The sequence below is a fragment of the Chrysemys picta genome, chromosome 3 (assembly GCF_011386835.1).
Source record: "Chrysemys picta bellii isolate R12L10 chromosome 3, ASM1138683v2, whole genome shotgun sequence".
Classification (NCBI taxonomy): Eukaryota; Metazoa; Chordata; order Testudines; family Emydidae; genus Chrysemys; species Chrysemys picta.
Genome location: NC_088793.1, coordinates 157538962 through 157561552, shown reverse-complemented (window position 1 = coordinate 157561552; position 22591 = coordinate 157538962). Strand labels below are relative to the sequence as shown.

The 22591-nt window shown below is 43.9% G+C and overlaps 1 protein-coding gene and 1 long non-coding RNA gene across 7 annotated transcripts in view; one reads left to right on the top strand and one right to left on the bottom strand.

Annotated features, from left to right (window-relative positions):
• Positions 1-4999: 4999 nt before the first annotated feature.
• Positions 5000-14479, bottom strand: LOC122173533 (uncharacterized). 2 transcript variants are annotated; one of them, XR_010600202.1, is made up of 6 exons: positions 14301-14479; positions 12307-12413; positions 7489-7581; positions 7191-7271; positions 5929-6077; positions 5000-5473 (listed from the first exon to the last, which is right to left on the bottom strand). It is a non-coding gene; the product is annotated as an uncharacterized LOC122173533 (long non-coding RNA). The 2 variants fall into 2 exon arrangements; XR_006174058.2 differs by lacking the exons at positions 5000-5473; positions 12307-12413 and having other exon boundaries at positions 5939-6077; positions 14301-14438.
• The window catches only part of EPHX1 (epoxide hydrolase 1), a 51367-nt gene continuing 42816 nt past the window's right edge, over positions 14041-22591 (top strand). For 2 of the 5 annotated variants that reach the window (XM_065590614.1, XM_065590616.1), the window contains exons 1-2: positions 14564-14712; positions 15669-15748. The gene's annotated coding sequence lies outside the window, so the exon portion shown is untranslated. Of the gene's footprint in view, positions 14299-14563; positions 14713-15668; positions 15749-22591 lie in introns of those variants that run through there. The other 3 variants (XM_024111698.3, XM_065590615.1, XM_065590613.1) reach the window with 3 other exon arrangements.

Below are 22591 nucleotides of genomic sequence, written 5' to 3'. Positions count from 1 at the left end.
TTGACGTCGGCAAAATACATTCAAACCAAAACAAAGGTTCTAATGAAGTCTTACTGCTTGGATATTTTGACATGTCAACAAGACTTTGAGTTTGTTTTTGTGTTGTCTTCTCTCTCCCCCTCCACCCCCCCACCCCCCCCCAAAAAAAAGCCCTGGTTTCTATTTCAACTTTACTTCTTCATCCTGTTTAATGGGTGTGATGTTGAGGATGGGTGTGCGGGATGGTCTTAGATTGTGTACATATTTCTGAAGTAAAGCAAGCATAACACTCTTACAAAGCTAAGGGTAGTGGCGTATAACAATGTAAAACTCCCAAACCTGGACAAAAACACCTGCCACTATAATGCTGAGGATTTTTTTAATAGGTACTTCAAATGATCTTAAAGTTTACTACAAGTATTCGAACAACGTAGTGTTTTTAGAGTAGTTTGTGTTAAACCTACTGCACCTTAGCCTTGTGCTTTAGTGCAGAATACTTATCTCCTAGAGCAGCGGTTCTCAGACTGGGTCAGGACCCCAACGTGGGTCACAACCCTGTTTTAATGGGGGCACAAGGGCTGGCATTAGCCTTCCTGGGGCTGAGGTGTAAGCTTAAACCCAAGCCCTACCAACCACGGCCGAAACCTGAGGGCTTCAGGTTGTAGGCCCCCTGCCTGGGACTGAAGCCCTTGAGATTCAGCTTTGACATCCCACCCCTGCCCAGGGCAGTGGGGCTTTGGTTCCCCCTCACCCCACTGCCTGGGTCAGTGGGGCTTGGGTGGGCTTAGGCTTCAGTCCTCCCTTCTGGGGTCATGTAGTAATTTTTGTTGTCAGAAGGAGGTCCTAGTACAATGAAGTTTGAGAACCCTATAGGACAGGGGTTATTTGCATACAGGAAAAGTCAACAGTACAGAACTAAGGACAGATTTAAATACGCTCTCTGCAAGCGAAATGGATACAGGGGACAAATGAAGTACGCTAATAGTTTTCTCCAGATGTGGTTCCTGGAAGCCGTTGTGTAGACAGGCAACATGTCAGAAGGTGTATTCTCAATCTGCCTTTCAGTATTAAATATAATAATAGTGTTCTAGTGTGGGATGTGATCGTCAGGATGGCGTTTTAGTAAACTTAAGCTTAAGATCCCACTCTAGAAATGCCTTTAGTCCTTGGGAGGAAAGTCCAGAGCATAATAGTCAATTTGGCAAACTGTAGCCATGAAATGCCAATAACACTGCAATCTATCCCCCCTGGTTCATTTCTGACTTGTGGAGACTTCCAGCAAGGGTACATACGACAGAGATGTTGGTCACCAAGGCTTTTTACTGTTCATAGATTTCAATCAGTGAGTTGATCTGTGTCCTACTGCCAGTGACCTGTGTCATCCAACTTTTGTGGTCCATATTTTTTATTAAGCTGTGTGGGCCATACAGCATGGATCTTCATGGAGACATTTTAATTGGACTCCCACATGGAGTCCAGTCTGTCCTTTGTTTTAGTGTTGTAATTCTCTTGGTGTGGTTTTTCCCTCTTCCCCCTCCCCCCCCCATTTGAATATCTTCTCTTGCGGGGGAGGGATAGCTCAGTGGTTTGTGTATGGGCCTGCTAAACCCAGGGTTGTGAGTTCAATCCTTGAGGGGGCCATTTAGGGATTTGGGGATTGGTCCCGCTTTGAGAAAGGGGTTGGACTAGATGACTACCTGAGGTCCCTTCCAACCCTGATAGTCTGATTCTCAAAGAAAGAGGTGAAACCCTTACTCCCACTGGTTTGTGATGTGTCTGTTCTTATGTGAAGCTATGTCCTTTCTATTTTCCTGTGGGAGTTCAAACCCTAGCTGTTGTATACATATCCATCAACAATTTTTGTAAAAGTTAGACCCCTGAATGTGGGAAGGTACTTAACTGAGCTATAAAAGTAAGAGTTTAGTCACAAATTTAACTTTATTCTTTAAGCTTCCGCTGGAAGAAGTCAAGTGCAATTCTGCAAATGGAATTTAGCATCCTAGGGGCTTTAGGACCATTTTGAAAATTTTACTGCTGTGTTTTTTTTTTTTTTTTTAAAGTCTTAGTGAGTAACTTACTCCATATTATATAAAGGCATGCAGAATACTCAACACACTTTTGTCTCCTTCCAGCTCAATTAAAAACTATCTCTTGATTTCTGGGTGAGACACCTGGGAGCACTCTCAATTTTAATTTTCAAAACTCAGACTATCAAACAATTTATCTCAATACCGTAGTCTGATATTTGTAGGAAGACTAATTTGTCATAAGATTCAGTTACTCCTACAGTATGAAAAAATAAAAAGACCATCCTTATCAAGCATCATCCTTATCAACAAAATGACAACTGAGATGAAGGAGAGATTTGCTTGAGTAAGGTCTGCAACGCAACACTGTTGTCTTGTAGTAATGCGGCACCTCATGGTCTCAGACACCATCTGATGGTCCAGGGACGTCTACACTGAACACATCACCGGCCACCGACAGTACCAGGAGGCATGAGTCGGAGTGATACTGTGCATCGACTACAAGAAAGGGAGCAAGAGACTTTTTCCGTTGGACCATATGAACTGGAACTATAAACTTACTGAACGTTAAATCTCACCAAATGAAGGTCAATCCATCCTCATCATTGTATCCACTCATTACACTCCACACCCGAGCATAGCCATCATCTGAACAATATACCCTCAGATCTCAATGTCTATACTTTGACCCGTTAACCTTTTACTCCCAATGGGGGAATATTGCAGATTATGTATTCCTTATGCCATCCGATCTTAAACTGAACTTCGTACCCCTTGATAATCTGTATGTTATTCCCTGATAACCAGAAACTTCTACGCTTAAACTCTGTACCGTTCACTTTTTAAAAAACTGTGCTTTCCCTCCTGTTCTCTGGTCAGTTCTTCTATTTTGCTCAAGATTTTTACTTTATTTTTAATGAGCCCATTGATTCTCGTTTCAAGTCATGTTTCTTTAGAGAACTGCATTTCCTGTATCAGCCCTTCTAAGTCTTTAAGAAGCAGTGGGTGACCTTAGAGGAGGGGATCTTAGCTAAAACCTCCTAACTCTTGTTTAGATATTGTACTTTTGAAAATACTGAATGTGAAGGAACCTTTTTAAAACTTTGTCTACCTTCATGGTGAAGCTAGATCACTTTCCTCCTGATTAATCAAAGACGTGTCTTGTGCAGGAATGGTTAAGGTGTTTATCATTCATGCTTTTTTGAGGCTATTGGGGGCAGTAGGGACACTTTCTTGGCATTGTCCAACAATCTTAAACCCCACTTCAAAAAACCTTTAGAAATGCAATTGCTTAAATACCAGTTTTTGCTCAAGCTATTGCTCAGGATGATATAGGTGGAAAAGGCACAGAAGCACCTGTAAAAAGTCTCTTCACCCTCAAACGGGTTCATGCTTGTCAGTTCAAAGAAACGATGTTATGTGACTCACTCAAACAACACAATTGTTTATAAGAACTTTAAAAAAAAAAAAAGACTTAAAATATTCAAGCGTTGGTGGGTCTAATATATAGGTAGTGCTACGACTAGATTCTTCTTTGAGTGGTGGTCCTTGTGTACTCCACCAATGGATATGCATGTGCCTGAGCCCAGGATTTTACAAGTAGTATCTGTTGGCCCATATATGTGCCATATCTTTCCTTATGCTCTGAAACAAGGGCACAAAGAGTAGTGTGGGCTAAGGCCTCTCCAGTTCCTTCTTACCGTGGCATAATCTGAGTCAGGATCTCAGGACAAGAAAGATTCTTTCTACTATATCATTGCTCTAAATATATTGGCTGGGAACGGTGAACCGCAGCCACTGGGAGCGGCAGGGGGCCATGCCTGCAGACAATCTACATAAACAAAACGTCTCGCAGCCCGCCAGCGGATTACCCTGATGGGCTGTGTGCTGAAGGTTGCCAACCCTTGGTATATACCTTCATTTTTATAGTCTATTCTAGCACAGTGTAGTTAGTTTCTCCCTTCCCTGGAGAATTTTTCCGCTTCAGAAGTCTGGGATTATGCCCAGGGTCCTGGTGTTCCAAAACTGTTTTCTGCGAGCAACAACCATCAACGCTGCCTCTGTTGCCTGGTGAGGTTCATATCTCTTTCAACTGCAGCATCTGCCATTCTTTTCTGCCGAGAACTTGAGGGTCAGTAACTAAAATTTAGAAAATATCTGGTGGAGAAGGTAGCGAGACCACAATCAGGTTTGGCTTGGGAACCTCCTCCCCTGACCTATACATCAGTCTCAGGAAGCAGGCTGCATCTCTCCAAGCATGACTTCAGGAATGGAAGCTAAAACTGGTAAGACTAAGGAGAGGCTTCACATGAGAGTAAGGGGCACTTTCATAGATACAAGGAAAAGTCATCTTTGTCAAAAACTGTCATGAAGAGATAGGATTCCTCCCTGACTCAGGCAAAGTCGTGAGAGACTGCGTGCACAGGTGCTGTAGGATGATGATAAAAATTAGAGCATCTTAAATTTGGTTAAGGGAAAAAACCTTTCACTTTATGGTTCATGGCCCGTAGAAAGAAGGCCCCAATCAGCAAATAAATGAAAGCCGTGAGACTAGTAAGTAGTGTTACTTTAATGTGGGAAGGATATACGGTTTCAAAAATAATTATAAAATAAAAGCTACAGTAATATGACAAAAATTGTCTCAAGAAACAAACCCAAACCTTCCCACTGTTCTGCTAAGCACGGCTGGGAGGGGGCAGAAAGAAGATAAGAGAAGGCCTTGGAGAATGGAAAGAAGCACAGATAAACTGCTTCAAACTAGGTTTTTGCTAAAGCTAGTTAGCTGAAGGGTATAAAGAGAGCCATGAATCTGAAGGTTTTGTCAGACCCTACCTGATCATGCTGGAGCATGCCAGAATGAGATGGTCATCCCTAGATTTGGCCTATTTGTAAGTATACTGATCACATGCTTATAAATATTAATACTGTATTGGATGTATAACTGCTTATTTTTAGGATGTTAGACATGTTTAGAGCAACTGCATAAAGTACCATTTTTGCTTTCAGATTTAATAAAGAAATTCATGGTTACATTGGTGTTTTGAGTTCCCAGAATATTAACAATATTTGAAATTATTAATTCCAACAGACACTAAGGATTAAGACCAAAGCAAATCTCTGCAGGAGATGGTGGTGTGCAAGGGTAGGGATCTGACAGCTCTGATGGCAAAGACTCAAGATAAATAGCTTGCGGTGCTCTTATCCAGGTCTAGATCCGATGTTGTACCTGTATCAACACTGTCCCATGTGGCTCTGACTTCCAGTGTGAGTGGGGAAGCTCTGGTACTGACAGTTTCCGCAGGTGGACCTTCCACATACTCCAGCGTGGTCTGAGACCTTTGATCTGATCTGGCCACATTCATCACTCCTATCAGGATCTTCTTTATTCCAGGACATTGTTACACCAGAGGAAGAGACTATCCTGATGATCCTCCGCTGGCAATACTGGAGACCATGGGAGTCCCACCCTAGACACCCAGGATCGATGCATGAGCCCCATTTGCTATCACCTAGCCATCCACAACCTGCCCCATGGGAGTATTTGGAGGAAGGTGAACCAGTTCCAATGGTTCCATGAACAATTTTGTCATCATCAGCGGCTGAGACGGTTACTCCGTCTTCTCTGTCTCCACCAGATCATTTTAAACAATATCAATAGCTCATTCATTACATAAACTCATAAATTGTTTGCCCTCTATAACACTGATAGAGAGGTATGCACAGATGTTTGCCCCCCCCCCCCCAGGTATTAATGCATTCTGTGGGTTAATTAATAAGTAAAAAGTGATTTTATTAATACAGAAAGTAGGATTTAAGTGGTTCCAAATAGTAACAGAACAAAGTGAATTACCAAGCAAAATAAAATAGAACATGCAAGTCTGTCTAATTGAGTAAAAAAACTGAATACAGATAAAAACCTCACCCTCAGAGGAATTCCAGTAAGCTTCCTTTTACAGAATAGTCTCCTTCTAGTCTGGGTCTAGCAATCACTCACATCCCCCGGAGTTACTGTCCTTTGTTCCAGTTTCTTTCAAGTGTCTTTGGGGGTGGAGAGGCTATCTCTTTAGCCAGCTGAAGACAAAACGGAGGGGTTTCTCAGGGGTTTAAATAGACTTTCTCTTGTGGGTGGAGACCCCCTCCTCTCCCCTATGCAAAGACCAGCTCCAAGATGGAGTTTTGGAGTCACATGGGCAAGTCACATGTCCATGCATGATTCAGTTTTTACAGGCAGCAGCCATTGCTTACATGCTACCTTCTTATGTGGATTGGAGCCTTCCAAGATTCATTGTCCTTTAAGTGTTTCTTGATTGGGCACTTAATTTGCACATTCCTTTCTCAAGAAGCTGATCAAATGCTCTACTAAGGCTACTTATGAATATTGGCTGTATACTTGCTTGATTTCTAACTTCAAGTTAAAAAAATGATACATGTATACAAACAGGAGGAATGTATTCAGTAGATCATAACCTTTACAGAGATGTGTTACATGGCATATGTAGCATAAAACATATTCCAGTTATCTCACATATACATTCATAAGCATATTTCCATAAAGCCTCAGGGGGTATACTGTCACACGGGTATTTCGATGGGCATTGGAAATAGAATTCTTGTGTTCTGGAAGATGCATTCCATCTTTAACCAATGCAGAAAGGCCTCTGCAAGGAACTGTTATTCAGCAAAATGGAGCACTTCTCCTCTTGGACTCAGCAACACCATTTGTCTGGAATATGCTGAGATCCCTGCTATCCTAGAAAATCTACTTACCCTTAAGTCTCTGGGTCTTGCACCTAGTTCTCTTTGAGTGCATTTAGCAGTAATCAGAGCTTTTCAGACAGGGGTAACCCTATGATCTTCACATATCCTATCACGCCTAGATTTCTGAAGGGACTTCTTAGATCCTTTCCAACATTGGTGGTGATCATATCTCAGTAGGACCTCCAGTTTTGTTCAATCATCTCTCATTAAACCTCCCTTTCAAGCCTCTAGCCACATGCTCAAAGGCCCCTCTGTCTATGAAGGTGGCCTTTGTTATGGCTATATCAGCTAGAAGAGTCGGTGAGCTGGGGATGCTCATGGGGAACCCACCATATACTACCATCTATAAAGAAAAGGTCTATTTAAACCCCCACTCCACATTTGTCCCTGAAGTAGTTTGTTTCATGAGTCAGATCATCCACTTACCAGTATTTTTTCCTAAACTATATGCCGCAGATGGAGAGAAGGCTGTATTCTCTGAATGTCCAAAGGGCTTTGTCTTTTTATCTACAAAGAATATTAGAAAGACATCTAAACTATTTTTCCATAGCAGAAAATCAAGGGGCACACTCTATTGGGGCAGAGACTTTTTAAATGGATCTCTGGTTGTATTATCTTTTGTTACCAACTAGTCTACATCCCCCTGCCCCACACCCAGTGGAAGGGGTGAGGGCTCATTCCATCAGAGAGCAAGCAGTCTCTGCTATGTAGCTGAGAGACCTACCCCTACTAGAGAGATGTAGGGGAGCTACTTGGAGCTCTTTCTGTATCTTCACCAGACATTATGCTCTGGTCCTGGTTTCCATTGCAGATATACCTGTGGGGACAGCAGTATTACAGTCAGTTATCACTTCTGCATCCTTGCACTCACCTCCTGTTTGATTGCTGTTTGTTTATTCTCCCACATGTGGATTACACAGAGGGACCATCACTTGAAAAAGAAATGGAGGTTACTTACCTGTAACTGGAGGTTCTTTGAGATGTGTGGTCCCTCCCTATCTGTATTCCACTACCCGTCATCCATCCCCTCTGCTGCAAATTTAGACTTCAGTAAGAATAGGAACTGGAAAATCGTCGGCCCACACCAACCTTTATGCCGTTGCTTTGGGGCATGAGAAAAGTTATGGTGAATGTGCAGGCCAATGGACATTGCTTGCAAAAAAATTCCAGACTCAAGTGCATGGTGTGCATGCATACCCACATATGGAATACAGATAAGGACCACACCTCTCAAAGAACCTCCAGTTACACATAAATAACCTCCATTATTTGTTGTTGCTGGAGGCACTATAGAAAATATCTACCTCTTCCATCTCTCTCATTTGTACAATAAACTCTCTCTCCACCCTAATGTTGTTCTGCCTTTAGTGAATATCTGTTCTCTGCATTAGTGTGGTCCCAAGGGAGAAACTTGTTCTCCTGGTAAGGCTGCATTATTTAGTTATTTAGCAGAGTAATCAACATCAAGAGTTCACCATCCTTTGTTTATTATATACACTTTATAGCTCTCATTCCTGTGGTATTTAATGCCTTGCATTATAATGGCCTTGTTGCTGTTAGGAGAATGTGGACTTAAATAAGTTTATCTGAAGTTAGTCTGGTGGGAGTGAAGTCAAAAATAAAATAAAAATAAAAAAGTGTAGTCACTGTAGTCACTAAATGTTTCTAGGGTTTGTTACTCTGATACAAGTACAGACCCCATTGTTGCAGATATAACCACAGTCCATGCCAGAACCAAGGATTATTTTAACTTTGTGTGCCAAAGTTCATTTTTTCCTTGAGCAGCATGATGGTAATACATTTGCTTTCTGCCACTGTAAAAATGTCTTGCAACTGTTAAAGAAAGGTCAACTGAAAAGGCACGGAGACATGCATCTAATAGAGAGACCTGGTCTCTTATATCCATTATATTTTTTTTCCTCTAACAGAGATTGGATTTGTGCCCAGAAGTTGTGAATTTGGGATATAGCCATGATATTTGGGCACATAGTCCTTCCTTACTGCATTTTCTCTATTACAAACCCGAAACAGCTATGTTCAGTTTTATTCTGTACTGTTGTATTTATAAAAGATATTAACTAGTATTTTCTATTGAAATTCAAGGCAGCCTTGAAGATGCTGTATATACTACAGCTGCCTGACAACTTTGATCTTGTGCTCATGTTTCCTTTTTTGAACTGATGCTATGGTATTTTGTTCACTAGAATTTAAACAAGTGTAGTAGTGACAAGTGTCTCTAGGGTGTGTTATCTTTTGAAGATCTAGGACACAGTGAGTACATCTTGTGTCTAAGAGGAGCCTACATTCAGAAAGGGACTTATTTATAAAGCACTGTCTACGCAAGGAGCAAAATTTCCCAGATCAGTGTGGGATGGATTTTTTTTTTCTTAAACATTACTATATAGATAAAAACACTCCATGGATTGTAGTTTGGCTAATATAGGTCTGGGGGTGGGGGAAAAGAATTCCCTCCCCACACTGGTTAAGGAAAACGTGTTCAAATCATGTTAGCAACTTACCATGTTTAAACATGCATGGCCACATGTGTAACATGGTTCTGCAACCACTATGTGGCAAAGGCCTAAAAGGCTTGCCGAAGTAATTTAAGCCTTGGAACTGCATAGCCTCCCTAGCAAACCTGTAAAACACATTCCTATCAATAAATAAGTGCTTCCCAATGGTTTACATAGTGTCAAATAATGTTTTTTTATTAGACTTGCTTTTATCAAGGCTAAATACTGATTTAGTCTGAATCATTTCAGTCTGCATCATTTTATTGTCAATGTGGATTAAAAACTACCTGAAAGCTCTCACTTCTGGCCTATAGTTCACTAGTGGCTTTCCAAAAGCTCCCAAAATCCATTGCTTCGGGGAGCTGTGCAACAAATAAGCATTGCCTCTGAAAAAGTTTACACGACCACTAGAGTGGATGCTGGTAAAATTGCAACAGTTCAAAACACCAGTAATCAGAGCTAGTAAGGAGGCATTGAATTGTGTGTGCTTCAATCACATCAATTTGATAAGGGACTCTTTAATTCTCTAGTGTAGACAGTCATATGCCCTGTTCACAGTGGCTTTACAGTTGGTGTTTAAACATGGTTTAACCGTGGTTGCAGCCATGTTAAAACTGGTATAAACATGTTGGAAAAGATAATATGGACAGTGTGATGCTTAAACATCAAATTAGAACCTTTCTAACTACTTTAATATGGGGTGTTCACGAGTGGGTGAGCCATGCAAATCAGATTTGCATCCTCACATTTATGTTCTGTAGGAAAAGGGAGTTGAATTCTAGGCTAATTATTCTCATTAGAAGACGCATCTAATTTGTTTCTTATATCTTGTTTTAGGGATAGTCTGCATGGGGGTTAGTGGCTGGTAGTTGGGACAGATAACTATTCTGAAATCATTGCAACCACGCAGCTGGCTTTTACCTACTTTCCCCTGAATCAGTGTGCACTGATTTTTATTTTTTTAAATAAGCACTTAACATTGTGGGTGAGAATCCCCTGGTGCTTTGTCCTACTACTGGGCTCAATTCATTTTGGGATTTTTCTCACAGGGTATTGTGGGATGCCTACCACAAGCTACTGGAATTCTGGGACTTGGAGTCACAGTAGCAAAATTTCCAAGATTCCTCTCCTGGCATCCCAAGATTCATCTTTTGCAAGTCAAAACATTTTCAAACTACTGCCAACCAACCCAGGGGTAATACAGCTGCATGCTGTGGACTTTCCAGAGCAGGAGGCATGATTGGATTAATCTAGATAAATGTTCCCTTTCTGGTTAAACTATCAACTTAACATTTCATTCATCTAGGCTTTTATGGTCATGCTTGCTTATAGAAGTACAGGGATTTGTACTGGAACACTGAAAGTAATAACTCCAACACACACAGAGGTAGATCTTGACTTCTGTCAGATCAGATACAACTCTATAACAACATACAAGACAACTTAACACTAAGGGCTTGTCTACACTACCATTTTTGTCAGTATTATGTGTTTACTTCTGCTAAACAATCTGTTCCACCTTGTGTTTAGCTGTAACACACTGAATAGGTTTCTCAGGTATGAGGAAGACTTATGTGTAAGCTTGTCTCTTTCGCTAAGAAGTTGGTCCAATAAAACACGTCCTCACCTTGTTTCTCTAAGATCCTGGGACCGATATGCCTACAACAACACTGCGTACACCAAAGTTTACCAATGGCATCTCTACAGCTATCATTATAGGCTTGGACCATATAGAGCCTGGATTTGTGGAAAGGAAACTCATTCTTCCTGATTTCAACAAGAGCAGTCTGCAAGCTCTTCAAGGATCTGTACACTGAAAATATATATATTCAAAATCTTTGCTGGAGACTTATTAGAATCCAGCAATCCATTTTTGTCTGCCCTGTGTTCCATGCTCTTTGATACTTTTACATGCTACCTTTGCTGATTAATCTATAAGCTGCTTCTCACTATGATTAGATATTGGCAGGTCTATAGCCATTTCTATCACAGACAGCTGGTTTTTGTTTTGTTTTTTAAACCACTCTCACTATTCCCACAAAATAAAAGCAACTCTCTAATCATGTTTATAATTCCATTTCATCAGTGAATTTTTTTCTTTTCTGGTTCATCAGAATCCTATGTACTTTCACAGACAGCCCTGTAATAGTCTCTGCTGTGGCCATATCCTCTTTCTCTGGATCTATCTCATTATGTTTTCACCACTCCCTGCTTGAAGTCCCTTTTTCTGACATATAGCATCTTGGGCTTAGCACATTTTCCAGGGAGGACAGTGTGTTTACAGATTTAAGAATGTTATTAAGATGATGTTAAAAAAAATAGTGAACACAGTTTGAGCATAGAAGTTTCTGGTTATCAGGGAATAACATACAGATTATCAAGGGTGCAAAGTTTGGTTTAAGATCAGGTGGCATGAGGAATACATAGTCTGCAATATCCCCGATTGGGGGTAAAAGGTTGATGGGTCAAAGTACAGACATTGAGATATGAGTGTATGAAGTTCATAGAGTGGTTGTGTTTGGGTGTGGAGTATAATGAGTGGATATGATGATGATGGATTGACCCTCATTTGGTTAGATTTAAAGTTTAGGGAGTTTAATACTACATCATCCACACAGTTTTCACTCCTTTGTTTCCTGTTCTCAGAGTCTTCTGTTGTAGTTGCTCATGTTTTCATTCCATTGACATTTGCATACTCATATTTCCCAGTGAATTGCATGCTCCTTCACTTTCATGCACATTTCTTCTGCTCTGGAATTAGGTCAGATGTTATCTGCCTCATCTTGCATTACGTATGAGAATTTACTCTGTACCCATTGCTCTTAAATGTCTATCTGTAAACAGGTTTCAGAGTGGTAGCCATGTTAGTCTGTATCAGTAAAAATAACGAGGAGTCCTTGTGGCACCTTAGAGACTAACAAATTTATTTGGGCATAAGCTTTTGTGGGCTAGAATCCACTTCATCAGATGCATGGAGTGGAAAATACAGGAGCAGGTATAAATACATGAAAAGATGTGAGTTGTCTTACCAAGTGTGAGGTCAGTTTAACGAGACAATTAAATTAACAGCAGGATACCAAGGGAGGAAAAATAACTTTTGAAGCCACTCATTACTGGGATTCCTCATTATTTTTATCTGTAAATAGACATGTTAAAGTATTAATATAACAGCCGTAATGATATCACAACATTGAGACACTGCAGGGCATAAAAAACCTGTAGTTTTCTAAAGTACATTCCTTCAGAACAGTGTTTCTCAACCTTTTTATGCGGCTCTGCCTCCCCAACCAGCCAGGCGTGACCCCCACCACCGGCCATGACCACTCCCTACATGTGGCTCCAGTCCTCCAGCTCAAGCCCCACAGTGCTCCGGCTGGGGTGGGGGTGTGCCGCTCGCCTTCCCGTACTCTGCGGCGGGGCACTCCAGGGCTGGAGGCCGCACGCCACCCACCTTCCTGGTGCTCCGGGGCTGGGGCCTCCCATGCTCTGGGGATGGAGAGGCTGGGGTCATATGCCACCTGCCCTTCTGGTGCTCCTTTGGGTCAGCAGGGCTAGCTGCTGGACTAGACTGGTGGCCGTGGCGGAAGGGATGGCTCTGGGCTCTGGTGAGGGGCAGGGCCTCAGGCAGAAGGGGCGGGGTTGGGGGCTAGCCATGGCGGGTGACAATGTTTGGATTTAAAAGCCTGGTTTAGGCCCTGGGCAGTGGAGGCTGAAACATGCAAATTAGCTTTGCAGGGTCTCAGGCAATTGCCCTGCTTCCTACTCCCTAATGCGAGCGCTGTTTGTAACCCCCCTAAACCTGTCCCGTGGCCTCTAGGTTGAGAAACACTGCTTTATATGTTCTTACATTACTTTGCAAACAATGTGCTAAGCCTCACAATACCCCATTTTACAGATGGAGAAACTGAGCCACAGCAAGGTAAAGAGACTTGTCCAAGGTCACACAATGACAGTGTTTACTGCTGTGATTCCAAGACCTCAACTTGACTTCATGCTTCATGTTGATCAGTCTGTTGCTGTAGGGTCTGTTGGTTAAGGAACTACCCTGACACATGGGTTCAGGTCCCTGCTCTGCCACAAGCTTCCTGTGTCCTTATCAAGTCATTCAGCAGCTCTCTGTGCCTTCCCCAGCTGTGATATGGGAATAGTATAGGGTGACTAGACAGCAAGTGTGAAAAATTGGGACAGAGGGTGGGGTAATAGGAGCCTATATAAGAAAAAGACTCCAAAATCGGGACTGTTCCTATAAAATCAGGACATCTGGTCACCCTAGAATGGTAATACTTCCTTCCCTCAGTGCTGGCAGGATAAAGGCACTGCTGTGAAGCGCTTTGAGCTCTGCTGTTGAAAAGCTCTAGGTTAGAACCAGGGGCTACTGCAATGGGGGCTGGATTACCTGACTGTTTTCGGCCCCGGCTTGGCCAGCAATCCCACTGGAGACAACAAACCGCTCTTCCCTGGAGCCTTGCAGGGGCTTGGATCGGACTTCTTGTTATTTGCATTTCTAAGGGGTCTGGCCCTGCAGCATACGGGGGTTCACTCTCCTCCACGCATTCCACCCCCGCACGGGCACTGGGAGCTTCTCTCCCACGCGCCGTGTCCACCCTCCCATCACTCCGGGTCCGACTCCCGCGAGGCACGGCAGGCCCAGGAGGGGCGGGCTCTGCTCCCCGGGGCAGGTGCCACGGCGGCCAGGGACCCCGCGGGGCCTCCACTCCCAGGAGTCCCACTTCTATGCCCACTGGGAGTCCCAGCCTGTCGGCGTGCGGGCGGGCGGGGCCGGCCCGCTGAGGAGGGGATGCCGGTCCCTCTCGCCCGGTCAGTGCGGCTACTCCGGGTCCCCCGCCTCAGGGGGCGGACAGGGCATGTGCCCCGCCCTCTCCTCCCCCTGGCGGGCGGGCTCGCGTGGGCTGCCCCTCCCCCTGTCCCCGGCGGAGCGCAGCGCAGCGCAGCGCACAGCTCGCAGGGCCAGGCCCGCGCGCCGGACACAGCGACGGATCCGCCCCCGCCAGCTCGCAGGTACCTGCAGCCTCTGGGGTCGCTTTAGCGGGAGGTCGATTCCCGCCGCGCCGCGAAGCTCCGGCCCCTAGGACACCGACCCCTCAGCCCCGGCGCGCTGAGCGGGGATGTCCTGCTTCGCCCCCGCGGGAGAGAGCTGCGGGCCGAGCTCGCGTGGCCCGGGCCGCCTAGCGGTACAACCCTGCTGCGGGACGGGTGCGGGCCAGGGCTGAGACCTGCTGCCGCTGCGCACGGCTCGGAGTCTGGGCGCACCCACGCTCTGATTTCAGACTTCAGCCTGGCAGAAGGCCCCCCGGCGCCTCTCGCAGTGCCCTGTTGGTGGTTATTGCTGGGAGGGGCACGAGTTAATACTGTAATACAATTAAAATAAAAACATGACTTTTCAAAGCTGTTACCAGTAACTCTGTCTTACGGGGGTGAGTGTCAGTGTCCATTTCATTTTAAAACGAGCATTAGGGCGAGTCAAAAATGAAACGGGATTTCCCCCTCCCCCCAAATTGTATTGTTTTCTACATTTAAAAAAAAACAATGTGGAATAAGACTTAAAAATATAGAAATGTCCCATTTCGATGTTTCTGGAACAAAAATTTTTTTTTGATGTTTTTGTTTTGAAATGAAATTTTGTTTAGAAATTTATTTTATATAACAATTATAAAGGGTTGAAGCGGAAACATTTCAGATTTGTCAAAAGAAATGTTTAGGCTGACATTAAAAGATTTGTTTTCTAATTTTGTGAAAATTTTTGAAACTCTTGCCTTTTTGTCCTGATTTGTGATGATTTTTTTTTTATTTTGAATTTTTTTGTGGGATGGAAAATATGTTTTCCAACTAGCTCTGAGCATAATGGTTATCAGGCTGCACTCTGCTCTTGCCACTTTCAGGCATTAAAACAAATAATCTTAAACATTTAATTTACTTCTTCCCTATTTCCTCAGTTTGGACACTGAAAAAAGATGGCTCGCTCTCACTTTTGTTTATTCTATTTTCTAGTCAACAGCACTTTCATGTTTTTATGCATTTAGCACAACATTCAATGTTTTGGTTGTGAATACTGCAGAGGAGTGCATTAAACTGTTTTCACTGAAGGCTGAAATCTAGAGAAAGATATGATGATGATGTTTCTGTTAGTCTCAAGTTTTGTAAACATTTACTTTTTTTACCCAGTGACGTCTTGTAATCATACTCCCATTCATGGGCATTAAAGACCAATTTTAGCTCTCAGATACATGCATGTGTGAGCAGCTTCATTGGAAACTTCCGGAGTTTAAGATTTGGTACTTCACTACCACTAGCCACCCTCCTCACAATTGAAAAACAAATGGTTTTCTGGGTTTTCTTTTACTTTCTCTTCTGTTCTGCTTTTTGTTTTGAGGGTGACAGAGAAAAAGATCTGAGCTGAATCCAGTTTCTTCTAGCCCTTGGTGAGAATTACTTCAGCGCACACAGAGAGCAGTAAGTAGCAAAGTACAGTAGTTTCATTGAGATTAATCCTATTTCTTTTGTGTGTTGTGTCTAGATTAAGTTACAAAAGGGCCTTGCTTACTATTACTGGAAGTTTGCCACTTGAATATGAGCCTCCCAAAAAGCTTGGCTAACTTTTTTCTTCACTACTTACTAGCCCTTTAGTAAGTGAGAGTGGATTCCTAAGATTCTGCTGCTGTCTCTGTGGAGAAAAGGGCTCTGGATCCAAACAGGAGAACCGAGAAATCAGAGCTTGGTAATGACTTTTAGCAGAATGATTACCCTGAATTAGTTTTATGAGAGGGCCACAGCCCCAAGTCATCCAAAACTAGGAATAGGAATCTAAAATATTTTAAAATATTTTTGTTATGTGTGATTTAATCCTCTTTAGCCTACGATGAAGAACCTCCCAGAAAAGTGCACCCTAGGTATGAAGGAAAAGCATTGTTTTCAGCCTTGATTTGAATTATAGATTAATTATATAGACAGGGAAGGACCAGATGTGATGGTTTGTTGTTCCACCTCCCACCCCCACTACAGTGCTAAACTTTTGCTCCTACACTAGTCCCATTATCTCCATTCCTTCCCTCCTCCCCCGCAAAAAAGCCAAAATACAGAATGTGCAGTTTAAATCAAGCTAGGCAGCCATGAGATCTCCGTGCCATTTGCGGGGAGCGATGCTTTTTTTTTTTTTTTCAATTGCCAGTGAAGATGATGTTAAAGTAAACGGGTGAGGTGGAGATCGTTTGAGGCTATGTCTACACTACAGAGTAAAATCAACGCAAGTTACACCAATGATCATAAACTGCTATAATTGCATCGCTTGCGCATGTTCACACAACACTCTTTGTGTCGTCGGAGCCCATCCACAGTTGGTGCTCTAGCGTTGACAGAGAGAGCAGTGCACTGTGGGTAGCTATCCCACTGTGCAACTTGCCACCTTCTGCATCGTCCCATGATGCAGTTTTTTCTGTCCCATTATTCCATGGACTTCCGACTACATTTTGTGCTGTTTTTTAACAGTCCCTGTAAACTGTGCACCCTCCATCTCTGCCTGAAAGCATGGATCCTGCACTGCTCTCTAGTTTTGTGATCAATGTTACGAACACACTGCGGCGGATCATGCAGTATTTCATGAGCTTCAAATCTGAACAGGAATCCATGCTGCTTGTCCTGCTGTGTGCCGTGGAAAGAAACAATTCCAGATTAAGTTTGGTATTCATGGAGTAGCTGCAGACGGTGGACCGTCGCTTTTGGGCTCAGGAAACAAGCACAGAACAGTGGGATCCCATCGTTATGCAGGTCTGGGATGATGAGCAGTGGCTGCAGAACTTTTGGATGCGTACAGCTACCTTTCTGGAACTGTGTGCTGAGCTCTCCTGCCCTGTCCTGTGGCGCAAGGACACCAGAATAAGAGCTTCCCTCTCAGTGGAGAAGTGCATGGCAATAGGCGTGTGGAAGCTGGCAACTCCCGATTGCTACTGGTCAGTTGCAAATCAGTTTGGAGTTGGGAAGTCCACTGTGGGGGTTGTGTTCACGCAAGTGTTCAGGGCCATTAATTGCATCCTTTTATGAAGGACTGTGAGTGTGAAATGTGTGTGAAATAGTGGGTGGCTTTGTGGCAATGGGATTCCCTAACTGCAGCAAGGTGATAGATGACACGCATATCTCAATGTTGGCCCTGGACCATCTTGTGACGGAGTATATCAATAAAAAGGGGTATTTCTCTGTGGTATTGCAGGCGCTTGTGGGTCACCGGAGTCATTTCACTGATATCAACATGGGGTTGTCAGGGATAGTGCATGATGCATGCATTTTCAGGAACACTGGCCTGTACAGAAAGCTGCAAGCAGGGACTTTCTTTCCAGACCAGAAGATTCCAATGGGCGTGTTGAAATGCCTAAAGTGATCCTGGAAGACCCAGCATATCCCTTACTGCCATAGCTGATTAAGCCTTACACAGGAAACCTGGACAGCATCAAGGAGCGCTTCAACAATAGACTGAGCAGATGCAGAATGACTGTTGAATGTGTGTTTGGCAGGTTAAAGGCTCGCTGGCACTGCCTTTTTGGCAGGTTAGACCTCAGTGAAGCAAATATTCCCATGGTCAAAGCAGTCTGATGTACGCTGCATAATATTTGTGAGGCTATGGGTGAAAAGTTTCCCCAGGGGTGGAGCGGGGAGGCGGATTTCCTTGTGGTTGATTTTGAGCAGCCAGATACCAGGGCTATTAAAGGGGCACAAGGCGGGGCTATTTGAATCAGGGAGGCTATGAGGCACCATTTTGACAATGAGCACCAGTAACGTGTTTTACTATAAAGCATTTTGCCATGCTTTGTTAACTTGTTGCCTTGAATGAAAATTTGGATGATTGCTTCCTGAACGTGATTTGTTGTCTGCAAATGTGCAAATTGCCACTGTGTATGAATTCCAGCAGCAACCATCGTGTGTGGGAGATAAATAAAGATTAATGAAAATGTACTCTCTGAAAGAAAATCAAACAGCAATAACCAATACACACAAAAAACGCTTTCTTTATAGGGACATAACACTAAGAGGAGCACTCTCTTGATGGAGGCTCTCATAGCTGTGTCTAAGTCCAGCTATCCCTGGGGTACCTGTCCAAAGGAATGGACTGAACGGGGTATACGACAGGCTGGGAAGATGCAAGGAGTTTCGGGAGGGCATAGCTAGCGGTTCCTTATGGGCTGCAGGAGGGAGCGAGCTCACATGCGCCTGCAGCACGATTAGGGACTTCAGTATCTCTCTTTGGTCTCCATCACTTTTATCATCCACTCCTGGTCCTCTAAAATTCTCTCCTCGCCCTGCTTCCTCTCTTGGCTATCTATTTTTAATTTTTCATTGATTGTCTCTCTCCACACCCTGTGTTCTTGTTCTGCGGCGTCAAAGGATTGGAGCACTCCTCAGAACATTTGCTCCTGGGTCACTTCCTTATCTGGCAGAGGCACTCCACCAGTGTCTAAGGGGTTCTCCTCAAGGCCACATCTGCAGAAACACAGGAAACAATAAACAGAGGCATGATAGTGCACTCACAGCATTGAATCATGATAGTAAAAAACCTCTTTCTGATTGTCCCTTGGCAAGCACATAACTCAAGCAAATGCCTTAAACATGGTGAGTTTGGCAGGGGTGGGGAAGAGGGCGTTCAAGATGAGGCAAAGGATCTAGGTGGTTTTTTAAGGGGATCACTGCAAGTGACTAGGGACAATATTGTATATTCTGCCACCATTTTCCATAGGCGGGGGTCATTGAAGCCGATATCTCACTCCTGAGGGTAAGCAAGGTTGCAAGGATGCATTTCCTGCATAGGTGCAACTTCAGACTGAGTCCCTATGCTGCTCACCTATGTGCCGCTTTGGTCCCTGCACAAGTGATTGCCGATTGACACGGGAAAGTTTCCTACAGCGGAAGAAGGAACAAAGCAGCTCTGCCAAGGAACCTTCCACAGAGGATTAGCGAGTACCTCCGTGAAATTTTCCTAAAGATTTCACTGGAAGATTTATGTGAAATCTCGGTGTGCATCTGCAGGGCCCCACTGTGTAGTTGCATAGGAGAATGTGAAGCAGAGGTAAACACAGCTAGTCTTGTACATTTCTATCTCTTAACCCACTTCTAGCATATAACAAAGCAAAGGACAGCTCTACCTCATGTAACTGAGCAGTATCAACTCAAAATGAGCACTTACCAGAGCTCCCCTCCCCTACATCATGTCCACCACAGACGGAGTGCTGGGACTGGCTTGAACCCTCCGGGGTTGAGAAGAGATCCTGGCTCGTCATGGTATTGGACAACCCTGTCACCTGCCCCATCTCATCCACCACTTCGTCCTTGGGGTTCAGTCCACTGTCTCCAGCCTCTCCCTGCCCCCCCCCCCGAAATATCCACAGGGCTCGTGGAGATGGGGTCACCACCGAGGATGGCATCTAGCTCCTTATAGAAGCAGCAGGTCTTTGGCACAGCATCAGAGTGATGGTTTGACTCTCTTGCTTTTTGGTAGGCCTGCCTCAGCTCCTTGATCTTCACGCGGCACTGATGCGTGTCCCATTGATAGCCCTTATCCAACATGCCACGAGAAACTTGACAGTAGATACCAAAATTCCTATGTCTGGAGCGGAGCTGGAACTGCACAGCCTCCTCTCCCCACAGAGCCAGCAGATCCAACAACTCTGGTGTATTCCACACGGGAAATTGTTTAGTGCATGGAGCCACCATGGTCAATTGGAAAGATGCCATGTGAGCAGTCCACGCCAAGCAAACAGGAAGTGGAATTTCAAAAATTTCTGGTCCCTTAAAGGGAGAGGGGCAGAGGCCTGTGTACTTGGGTGCAGGGCAGGGAAGTTCAAAGTGCTGACCAGAGCAGTCATGATGGGCATTGTGGGACACCTCCAGGAGGCCATTTACAGTGACATAACCAAGCACAGTGTATACATTGACACTGCGTCAATCTAACTTTGCTGCAAAAAGCTTTATGCTTCTTGTTGAAGTGGTTTTTATTTTGTTGGCATAGCAGGAGAGTTAAATCAGCAGGAGGAGCATTGTTGTGTGTACACCTCCACTGTTCTGTCGACGAAAGCTGACTTTTGTCGACAAAACTGTGTAGTGTAGATGAGGCCTTAGTTTGGTCTCGGTAGCATGAACAGGAAGTTTCCCCTAAGCAGACTTTCTAAGCAGATGGAATGCGAACTACAGTTCTCAGGCAGTCTTTCTAAGTATGATCTCACTTGCCTAATTGCATGTTCCACCCAAGCTATGCGTATTCCTGATAGCATTTTATTATTGCTTGCTTATTTTATTTGTAACAGTCAGGGCCGGCTCTGACTTTTTGGCCGCCCCAAGCAAAAAAAAAAAAAAAACCACGGGGCGGCCAGAACTGCAAAGCAAACAAAAACCTGCGGCGCGGCCGGAGCGCGGGTGTAGGGGGACCGGCTAGCGGGGGGGAGGGAGAGGGAGCGGGCAGGAGAGAAAGAGAAGGGGGGCGGCCAGGTCTACAGCGGGGCGCTGCCACATGGCCCCTCCTGCCGTGCCGCCTGCCGGGAGGGCTCCAGTCAGTGGGGAGGGAAGGACGAGGACTGCCTTGCCGGGCTTGCTGCAGGGCGCTCCTGTCCTCCGCGCCACCGCCCCCTACAGGGCAGCCGGAGCGGAACAACAACAACAACAAAAGCGGCCGTGCTGCCCTAGGATTGGGCGGAATGCCGCCTCGTTCAATCTGCCGCCCCAAGCACCAGCTTGCTCAGCTGGTGCCTGGAGCCGGCCCTGGTAACAGTTATTTGGCATCCACTAAAGATTTGTCCATATTTTTTGGTTCAGACAGAATAAAAAAACTAGAAATCTTTGCAGGGTGTTTCACAACACACAGTCTCTGATGTGGGGGATAGCAGAGTGGTTGTTTTTTTAAATAGACTCTAAATGGGGATATGATGTTGAACTTTTTGTCTCATGGGCCATTTGCCAATCCTGAAATCTGTGATGGGTACCCATTCGAACACAGTGTCCCTTGCTGAGCAAGCATATCAGGGGTGAGGGAAGAAAATCTTTTAAGGTCTAATAACCATATTTTATCGCATAACTGAACAAACTGAAAAGGATAAGACAGAATCCTCAAGTCTGGCTAAGTTTATTGGAACTCATCTTTAATTTGACCCTGCTGCTGCTGGCATGCAATTAAAAAATAGGCCATTCTTTCCTCCCATACTTTCATGCAGTTGAGCCTGTGAGACGAGATCACTCTTCATGGGATACATTCTGGAATTATATTCTGTTTGACTACAAAGGCAGTGTTCTTGTACGCAGCCATATTTTGGTTGGCATACCTCCCTCCCCTGCCAAACATTATTCAGACCCAAAATGGGAATAATTTGTGTGTGAGGCAGTTGTGTAGGTTCTTGTGCTGGGTCAGGAAATATACATGTACAGACATGTAAACCAAGCCCGTTAAAGTGTAGGCTTCTTTCCAATAACACCACTCCCTTCCTTGGAGTGGATTTTCAGGTGTACGGTAGAACAGGCAAAGATAGCTTCTGTTACATGCTGCTCCTGAACATTCAAAAAGCAAAGCAAAGCACTGTATTTTTTTAAAGTGTATAATTGTTTGTCTAAATTAAAAGTTGTTGTGGGTTAACTTGAACTGTTTTGTGAGAAAGTGCTTTGTGTTCACACATATTTTTTTCATAGAATATCAGGATTGGAAGGGACCTCAGGAGGTCATCTAGTTCAACCCCCTGCTCAAAGCAGGGCCAATCCCCAGACAGATTTTTGCCCTAGATACCTAAATGCCCCCCCTTAAGGATTGAACTCACAACCCTGGGTGTAGCAGGCCAATGCTCAAACCACTGAGCTACCCCCTACTCCCATTTGTTGCAAATCATCTGATGTTTTAACCCACATTAATACACTCCCTTTGGGAGTGTGTATACCGAGGTGTAGGATGAATTTACCCAAAACAAAGTAGGTATAGATGTAACCCCATCCCGAAACAACTGTTCTATATCTGGCAGTCCTGCTGGTATCACTGGTCTACAATTTTTGAGAAGTCGTCTGCTTCAGAGACAAAATGTGCTATTTATTATGTATTTTGATGTGCTGAATTCAAATATGACAATTAAAACAACTGATTGGCTACTGTTTCTAACACTAAGTTTTTGTGACAATAAAGCTATTTAAAAGGATAATTACATGTCTAGAGGCTTTGCTAAAAGTAATTTCTTTATATATATATATATATATATATATATATATATATATATATATATATATATATATATATATATATAATAACGATTAAAAGATTATACTACAGTACATACTTTTAAGGAA